General features: G+C 42.2%; 1 protein-coding gene across 2 annotated transcripts in view; it reads left to right on the top strand.

Annotated features, from left to right (window-relative positions):
- The first annotated feature begins 1,431 nt into the window (after positions 1–1,431).
- LPIN2 (lipin 2) overlaps positions 1,432–9,680 on the top strand; it is a 43,857-nt gene continuing 35,608 nt past the window's right edge. The window contains exon 1 of one of the 2 annotated variants that reach the window (XM_035317179.1): positions 1,432–1,512. The gene's annotated coding sequence lies outside the window, so the exon portion shown is untranslated. Of the gene's footprint in view, positions 1,513–1,859; positions 1,965–9,680 lie in introns of those variants that run through there. The other variant, XM_035317180.1, reaches the window with a different exon arrangement.

The following is a 9,680-nucleotide window of genomic DNA, read 5'->3' as shown; positions in this document are numbered from 1 at the left end:
GCATCTTTAGAAAACTGCTGCAGCTGAAACATGCTTGCACTGAAGGGTGGAAAATTGCTCCATTAATCTGTGTTGCGGCCTCATACCCAGCGCCCTAGAAAGCGTTCCAAAGCTGACTCTGAATTTACAACATAATCAAAATGGACAGGTGTGAAATCCGACCTTTTGTTCTTTTTACATATCTATATATAATATATTGTCACTCTATCCCTGTAATTCAGTGTTTGTGTCCTCTTCCAACACACCGCATGTATTGCGGGCATAGACATTTCAGTTCCATGCTCAACGGGATTTAAACATATTATTTGCAAATAAGCAAACTCTCTGTAATTTTATACACAGCTTGCACCAGGAGGCCCAGATGAATAAGAGGACCTTCTTATCTGTTTGTAGGACTGGTACAAAAGATTTTTGAGGAGGCTCTGTCAGCTGCACTGAACGGTTTGTTAATCAGCCTGTTTTCTTATGTGACGGCCATACAGAACATAGGTGAGAGCACGGAATGGCTCCAACACCACAGTGGGAGCAAAGCAAAAATCTTATCAACAAACCGACAGATGAAAAAGTCACTGGTAAACAAAAAAAAAGTACACCAAAATAAAGAGGCAGCGATGGATAGTGGTAACACTAAAATCATATTTGGAAGACCTGAGCTTTATTTCTAACCCTGCTACTTCTCTCTTCTCTTGTACTGCAGATTGTTTGGGGTGAGATTATCCTGTTTTAGTACAGTTTGGGGTGAGATCATCCTGTTTTAGTACATGTATCAGTACCAACCGGGCCCTGGGGCAATACTTGGAATCAGTAATACCTAATCAAGGCAACTTCACTGAATGGCAGCGCAAATGACAAAATAAATGGGCCAAGCAGCTGCGGACCTGAAATACACACCTGGCCTGCTGGACACGTTCGGGTTTGGCAATCTTGTGCTGCCCTGAGTAACTACACAAGCCACCTGCAGCCCACCCCGGGTACCACGCCGCCTTTCCACAGAGGGATGCTGCGGGAAATGCGCGAAGCTACCAGCACCCCCCTCAAAAGCCGTGTTTCTCGTGAAACCCCCGTCACGAGGGGCCAGCAGCGGGACACGGCGGTAAAACAGCCTGAGGAACGGGTGTGAGGGACGAGAGGCTCTGGGGCACGCCGAGTTAAGGACTCTGCCCGTTACAACGCCCGCCCGTCAGGGCACGCAACATGGCGGCGCAGCCCCTCCGCCCAGCGCTGGGGCAACTGCCACCGCTCAACCGCCGCCGGCCCCTCCCACCCCCGTGCGGTCACGTGACCCCGCGGTGAGGCGGGGCCGCGCCGCTGAGGTGGCGCGCGCGCTCGCTACCCCCCCCCCCCCCCCCCGGCAAGCCCGCCCGCTTCGCCACAGCAGAGCGAGCGAGCGAGCACGCGCGCGAGCGTGCACGCGCTGCGCCAACCGCCTCAACCGCCGCCCGGCGCCGCTTCCATCCCCTTGTCCTTCCTCCTCCTCCTCCTCCGGTGCCGTCCGCCGCCGGCCCCGTTGAGGTAAGCGTTGAGGGAGGGGGAACGTGAGGCGCTGAGGGGACGCGGGGGGAGGTGGGGGGCGTTCTGTCCCCCGTCCCCGTCCCCCACCCCTTTTATTTATTTATTTATTTTAAATTTAATTTTCCCGTCCGTCGCTTCTGGCGGAGGGGCGGGTGAAGTTTTAACGGCTGGAAGTAGGCTGCCGGCTTTGTGTGCGCGCTCGAGTTTCAGCCCGGTGCCCCTCGCGGTTATTGTGTGGGGGCCGAGCTCCTTCCTCTCGTGAAGGGGCGGCTGGGTACGTGCTGGAGGCAGCGGCGGCTTGTCGCTGAGCGAGGCGATGCGCTGCCTAAGCGTAGTGCGTTGTCATCCGAACGCCCGATGCGATGGATGTAGGTCTCTGATGTATCGGTGTCTAATCTTTCGGGAACGGTTTTCCAAATCTGCCGTGAGAAAGGATTTGTTAGCCCGTAACAGCATTATTTAGGATCATGTCAGAGCGGAGGAAGATGACAGGCAGTCCTACAGGTCATAGAATCAGTGAGGCTGGAGAAGACCTCCAAGATACCTGGTCCAACCGTCCCCCTCCCACCAATCTCTCTCCAATTTTGAATGCTGAGCACTTAATGTTTGAAAAATAGGTTGGAAAGGGAGTTGTGGGGAGCTGGGGGTCAGCCTCTTCTCACAGATGACCAGTGATAGGACTAGAGGGAATGACCTCAAGTTGTGCCACGGGAGGTTCAGGTTGGAAATGAGGAGACATTTCTTCTCAGAAGGAGCAGTCAGGCACTGGGACGGGTTGCCCAGGGAGGTGGTGGAGTCACCATCCCTGGGGGTGTTCAAGGAAAGGTTGGACGTGGTGCTTGGGGACATGGTTTAGTGGTGACATTGGTGGTAGGGGGGTGGTTGGACCAGATGGTCTTGTAGGTCTTTTCCTACCTTGATGATTCTATGGTTCTAAGAGGGAAAATGAGTGGGTTTATATGTGTTTCAAGGATGTACAAGTATTCATTAGTTAAAATGAAAAAAAATCCTAAGTCCCTGTATGACTTCACTTTGTGTCACTGGAAGTGTGGACATGGCAATCCCACACACATGTATGTATGTACATGACCATGGCCTGTATGCATGCTAGGCAGCTAGCTCCAGCCACAGCTGTCAGTTCTCTCCTAGCCCCTGCTCTAGGCTTTTTGCATCCCAGAACATACAGGAATGTAAACAATTCTACTATCTCTTAGAAAGAAAAAACAAACAAACAAACAAGCAAAAAAAAAACCAAGGAAATAGTGTTGTATTGGACTAAGCAAATGTTTGGTGAGATGTCCTTTAAAAACATCACTGTTATATCGTAGAATAACAGAACTGAGAAGCTAATGTTAAGAAGTTTCTAAATAAACTCAGGATGTTGGGGAGCTTGAAATGCTCCATTATGTGGCAATATTCATACTACAGTAAGAATAGGTAGTGCTGAAAGGCTGTAGTAAGCAATTACAGTATTAATCGTTAAGCTCATAGCCTAACTTTTCAGTTATCAAAATATTTGATTTTTTTTTCAATTACCTATAAAAAAAAACGTGTTTGAACTTGTCTTATTCTCAGAACTTAATGTTTTGGATTGATAGAAAATTAAGTTACTTGTTTGTTATTCTGTACTAGGCAAACATACGTCTGAAGTGTTCTTGTATTGCAGTGCAGAGAACTTTGCCCTTTTCCCTACCTGCAGCATTTCTTTCCACTTGTGTAAGGCCATGATCAGTTATGGGGAAATGTAAGCTGTGCTTTTTGCACTTGACACCTCCTTATGTACCTGAAGCCCAGAGGCTGCACACAGGAGCCATTCTTTGTGCTACATGCTTTTTTATGTCTCCGTCTCTGAGAAATTGCCATCTAGCTCAGATAAAGCTGAAAAGCTTTATTTTTGTTACAGGTCACACTGGGAACTTTGATAAAAGCTAAAGATTAAATTAGTTGCATTTGGTATTGTTTTTTCCCCTCGTTGATGCTTACATATCTAAGACTCCAGAATTCTCTTCTTTTTCATTTTTTTAAAAGTTAAGTGCAAGGTTGCAACATGTAGGAGACCAGGGAGTCAGTTCTTCAACGTCTCTCTGCATGAGCATCGAGTATCTGAGCTGAATTAGAACACTGCTATTTCTGCTTTTAGTAAAATAGATGTGGCTTCTGCATGGAATAACTTCTAATCACTGTTTATATCATGAATTGGAAACACCTGATGTGTAACTGTCTGAAAGAGATGAAAGGATAGCTTCTGGTGTGAGATCTGGTGCTGCAAGTTAAATATATCCACAGTGAAAAAGCTTTCACTACAAACCAGTGAGTGGTACGTTTGTGATCATATGTCACTCTAAAATACATGCTTTAGATGTGTTCCTGCAATACCAGTCAAATTGTAAGAATGGAACAAAGTCGCATGCTGTGTCCAATGACTTTTAGATCTTGCAGTGCTGATCAGAAGTACATCCATGGACTTTTGGTCTCACTGCTTTCTGCAACTTCCCCCGGAGGGGAAATGCATAGGAGGGTCTCTGCTCCTGGTAACCGATGTCAGGATGCACAGGAACAGCACAGAGCTGTGCCCAGGGAGGTTCAGACTGGTAACATTTAGTTACCATAGGGGCGGTCAGACACTGGAACAGGCTTCCTAGTGAGGTGGTTGGTGCCCCATGCCTGTTAGTGTTAGAGAGGCATTTGGACCATGCTTTCATCAATATGCTTTTCAACTTTTGGTTGGCCCTGAGAGGTCAGGCAGTTGGACTGGCTGATGGCCCCCATCCCTGGAGGTGTTCAAGGCAGGGCTGGATGAACCTGATCTAGTGAGCAGCATCCCTGCCCATGGCAAGGGGGCTGGAACCAGGTGATCTTTAAAGCCCCTTCCAACACAAGCTGCCCTGTGATCTCTGCAGGTCCCTTCCAACTGAACTACTCTATCTAACAAGTCACTAAATGTATATCTTAAAGCTCTGCAGTAACACAGAAGTGTTATTTCTGTAAATACCTCTGTAGGTAAGCAGAGTTTAAAGAATTATAAATAAGATTATCTACTTCAAGCATAGAAAAACGCTGCTGCTGCAAAGAATGTTTTCCTTTAAAACGAGCTTTTACGCTGCCTAGCTGCCCTCTCTCCTTTGTCACAAGCATTCAGGTATATCGTAACTTCAGGGCTTGCGTTTCTGTTGGTGTTACCAGGCTAGTTTGAGACACAGCTGTCGTGCCAAGTTAGGCCTGAATGTAAAGACATTGGAGGACAGAGATTACCCATGCTTTTGGAGGTTTAACTTTTTTTTTTTTTTTAAATAGGAATTTAATGTTTTCTTGTGTTTATGTTTCAAGGGAATTTCAAAGTAAAGTATGCTAGCTTGCCCTTGTTAAGTATCTTGTTGTTATCAGTGTCTTTTGGCTTTGCAGTAATGAATCTGTTCATTGAATGAACAGATAAGAATTTTAACAGAGCAATTAGTCCATTTCTTTATCCAAAATGCTGAAGTTCAATACCAGAAATCCAAATACATTGATAATAGAAAAGTCTCCACTGTACCATGTGGCATTTCTGTGTTGGTCACTGTGGCTGAAGTGAACACGTGCTAAACCAGTCGTAGGCCATGTCTTTAGACTTACTAGTCCTCTTCAACTGCGTAACTGTCTCCTCAGGAAATACAGGTTTTTTGACTTGATGTAACTATGACAGGCCTTTTAAAGGATGCATGTAGAGGACTCTTTGTAAAGTTCTTGCAAGAAAGAGCTTTGAATAATAAACTGTAGCTGAGATGCCATTACAGATGGAAGAAATTCTCTCTCACTTGGTTAACTATAGAATTTTAGTTCACAGAACACTAAATATAGTGATTTTTTGAAAAAAGTCTTGAAGCTATTTATTCCTCAAATGAAGCATGCATGTTAACAGAAACAAGGAATCTGGAGGGCTGCTTTACAGGCTTGTCATACCTTGTATATATGGTACAAGCTTGCTGTTATATGCTAAGGGTGAAGAGAAGTATCCTTCAGACAGGTGTGTGATCTCTGTTCATTAAAATTTAATAATGCTGGTAGGTTGTGTTTGGTGAACGAGTAAGCATATGCTGCTTTGCTCAGCTATATTGAATTTTCCCCTTCCCAACATCTCATGCTGTGCCGTGGGGGGGATTTTAACCTATTTTTTCTAATAAAATAGCAAAGTCTTGTATGCAGATTGCATGTATTTTGATATGAGTGTATCTATTCAAGCAAGGCTATGGAGAGCTTAGCAAATAAAAAAAGGCTTCTTGTTTATATATACTATGTTTCTAACTTCTTGGGTATTTCATGTATTTGTTTCTCAGAATAAGTATATTTCTGTTTGCTCTTGTCAACCAAAAGATATGTGCTAGTCTCAGATCTTACACTCATGTATCCATCCTAAAGGTAACTAAATAATTTACCATTAATAGATAGGATGTTTTTCTTGCTTAAATACACATGCTTTGATTTTGAGATAGGGAAGGTTGGAGGGAAGTGTAAATACACCTGAGGCAGATCAGTGTATGGAGAGACTTCTTGGGCGGTGGAAAAAGTAGACAGGTAAGGGGTTGCTCATAGGGAAAATGCCTAGTGCTTTCTAGAAACACTTAGGAAAAGCTTCATCTGGCTGCTTCTCTTGTGTCATGCAAAATGAGATTCAGACATTTTGGTTACTGTGGCATGTATCTAGAGATAAGTGTGACCAAGGATGATGCGGCGGTGGAACGGTCTGCACTGCTGGAAATAAATTGCCAAGCAAGGCAGACGCTTGGGTGCGATATGCCCGTGCAGATTTTGAAAAGGTGCAGTCTGCATTAGCCATTTATTTATTTTCAGTACATTGAAAGAAGCTTATGTCTTCACATACATCGCTTTTTTTGTGAATGTAACAAGTTCTTGGTTGAACTGATCATTTCATCAATAAAACTTGCTTTGTGGGCTCTTGAAGTATTTTTTGTTCTTCCTCTGAAGTTCCTCTGTAAACAGAAAAAAAAAAAAAAAAGTTAATTTAAGAAAATTGAAGACAGGGCTCAGGTTAACGAAGGAAAGATGCCATAATACTGGAATCAGATGATTCATAGTAAGTCATTCAGATATAAGTGGTGACACATTACAAAAGGGACATGCCTATGCAAAGTGGATTTTCTTTCTTGCTGCTTTTTTTTTTTTTCCTGAGATCAAAAAAATATATAAACTGCACTGACGAATCATCTCCTTTGAATGCCTAACTGCCAGGAGATCCTGCAGAAACTGAGTTTGCTATCTTGCATTCCAGATGGAAAACTAGACATTTTGATTTTATTCATTTTTAATCACTGGGTTAGGGGACAGTGCATTGCTTATTGCTTTTGTATCACTGGTATTTCTTTGCAATCTGTTAACTCCTTGGATTCTTGTTCCATCCTATTATTGTGATAAGTGGTTTTTTTTTTCATTATTTTAATATTTATTTTTTGGACAGCTGGGAATTTTGGGTAAATCAGGTAACATTGCCTTTTATTTTTCTGGCATTTTTACCAGAACTTGACTTTTATTCACAATAAAAATCACCAAAGTGGAAAATATCATTCTCACTATATGCTAGGCACATTTAGCCTTCATATGGAAAACTGTAGCAGGTATTTTAATTTTTTACTAGAATTGAAACTAGGTAATATCTTTCCCCTAGAGGAAAATCTCTAGCTGTTTTCTCTAGGAAAAAATCTCTTTCAGAAGGGGCCAAAGGCAGATGGTCTTCATTCAGTATGTCTTTTGTAATTCATGTGCAAATATATTTTCATTTGGCACAGTTATTAGTCTTTATATTAGGTTTAAAAGTCCATAATGAGAATGGATAGACTTTTGCAGTTAAAAGTAACAACGATGGTGCACTGAACGTATTTTACCTTAAGCAGGAATGAGCAGAGCTTAATATCCAGGTTTGGTAAGCATTCTTCAGTGCAGTGCTGTAGTCGAGATCTCAGGCTCAGGAAAGCGTTCTCAGTCACAGTCTGATTTTTGTAGTATCTACAAGAGAATTGGGAACTCTTCCACTTCATTTGCACCCTATAGCCAAAGCACTACCAGTGCATTAAAATAAAGTGGGCTGGAATTTAGGATTCGGAGTTGGGCCTTAGGAAGAAAGGACCTTTTTCAATTTCAGGATGAGGTGTGAGGATAAGAGCTGTGGTGCTTAAGACTTGGCTAGTGGTAAGTAGAAGGATTTGGGGACAGGATGGAGACATGGAACATGGGCAAAGACAGGTTGTCCTGTACTTGCTGTATGTATAATGATTTCTCAGAGAAGGATACATTTGTCTCAATCGCTTGTCTCAGCAAATTTCCCCAGATCTGTGAGTGACTTGTGATTGTGTTCTCAGAAGCTCCTGCCAGCAGGATTTCTGCTTGCTTCCTTCTCTCTAGACCTTAGAACAACATGTACTGAGGAGAGCTGGGGAAAAGTCCTGGAGCTGTGTTCTGGCCTTGCTGCTTCTACAGTTCCTGTACAGTGCAGTGAAATCACTGAGATGTAACTTTCACTGGCAATCAGACTTCTTGTTTGTTTTGGAATGATCACCTGGGATAAGTCAATGTAGCATATGGAAGAAATGTTTTGAATATACCTCTTTGAGGTAAATAATAATGTTGGGAAACTACACGATGAAGTTTTAACTTTCAAAAAAAAAAAAAATTAATTAAAATCTGTGGTTTTAACTCTTAATCTCCTGGATTTAGTTTTCCATTGCATAGGTGGAAAAAAAAGCCTGCATCAGCACAAATGAGCAATGGGGGTAAGATGTGGAGATCCACAAAGAGAAGGGAAGAAAAAGAATATAGTGTGCTGACTGATCTTTGTCAGCAATATTCACTGGCTTGAGTCTCATTAAAAAACTCATGTGCTTTCTGAGGCTAAAACACAGCAAAATCTACCCCATAGCAAAGAGCTGGTTTATGGCTGCATGACAAATACTGCTTCTAATGCTTTCCAAATTTTCTCTATTTGCTTTTCAAAACCGAAGCTAATTTGCTGGTATGAGTTGTAAGTAAATGACATTGTAGTTAAAAACAAACTTACTCAGAGGGAATTACATTTAATTTAACTTATTAATATTGTGAAATAAAAGACAGGGAGGCTTCCTAAACACGCAGAGCTTATTACCTAAGCCTTACCTTACTACCTGTGACTGCAGTGTGATCTACATTCTGGAAAAGCTGTTTTCTAAAACACTTCTAAAAGCTTTGAAGAAAATTAATGCTAATTTGAAATACTGAACAGTTCTAAAATAAAACAGATATAACAAAATAGCTTTGGTTTTTGTGTGTCCAAAGTCAAAAGTGCTTGAAGAGAAGCACTGTCTTAGAAAGCTGGCTTTTGTTCTGCTCATAAACGTGTTTCTTAATTTATTTTAATGGAACACGTGTTAAAGGAGTGATGAACAAGCAGATGAAAATTGAGTGTATCCTAGTAATTCCTAATATCCTGTGAGAACCCTCGTCAGATCTGCTAACAAAACCAGTAATCTTTCCTCTGAAGCCCCATTAAATGTGAGCTTGTTCAGTATGTAGAAAAGGTCCCAGAGAAGGGAGCAGCTTATTGCAACCTTACTGCAGATGCAGCGATCCTACCAATCAATGCACGAGTATATCATCAAGTCTGATTTAATTTTGCCCTTGGGTGTAGTTCTTGAATTCTTTTAGAAATGCAGAAGCAATTTGGTTGCATGCAATATAGTTATTCATTGTCCCTGCATCAGAGTTTAACACTTCAATTTAAAAAAACATAGAGGAGAGAGTGCAGATGGTAGTAGCATCTGAGATGGTCTTTGAGCTTGTAATTCAAGTAGTCCTACACAGTTTTCTGTAGCAGAGACAAGGTAACAACATGGGGGTTGAGGGGTGGGAGAAGATTTAAGTGTTTAAGGTCAGGAAAGAACATGTTGATGTTGGGGGAACATTAATAGTGCCCAGCAATGTGTCTCCCGTCACAGGGACAGAATTTTTTCCTTGTCCTTCTCTTCCTTAGTTACATCACCTAGCCAGGGTATGATTTAGAGAAGTAATGACACTTCAGAATTCCTCAGAACAAAAATAAAATCTTTTTCTTAGTCATGGAGTATACAGCAAGCTTGTATGTGTTGTCCACACATCCAAGTTACACTGCTTTAACAATTCTGTTTTAATAAAGTAGGAATGTTTCC

Source organism: Oxyura jamaicensis, chromosome 2, assembly GCF_011077185.1.
Source record: "Oxyura jamaicensis isolate SHBP4307 breed ruddy duck chromosome 2, BPBGC_Ojam_1.0, whole genome shotgun sequence".
Classification (NCBI taxonomy): Eukaryota; Metazoa; Chordata; class Aves; order Anseriformes; family Anatidae; genus Oxyura; species Oxyura jamaicensis.
Note: the sequence above shows the minus strand (reverse complement) of the source record. Positions and strands in the feature narration are given on the sequence as shown.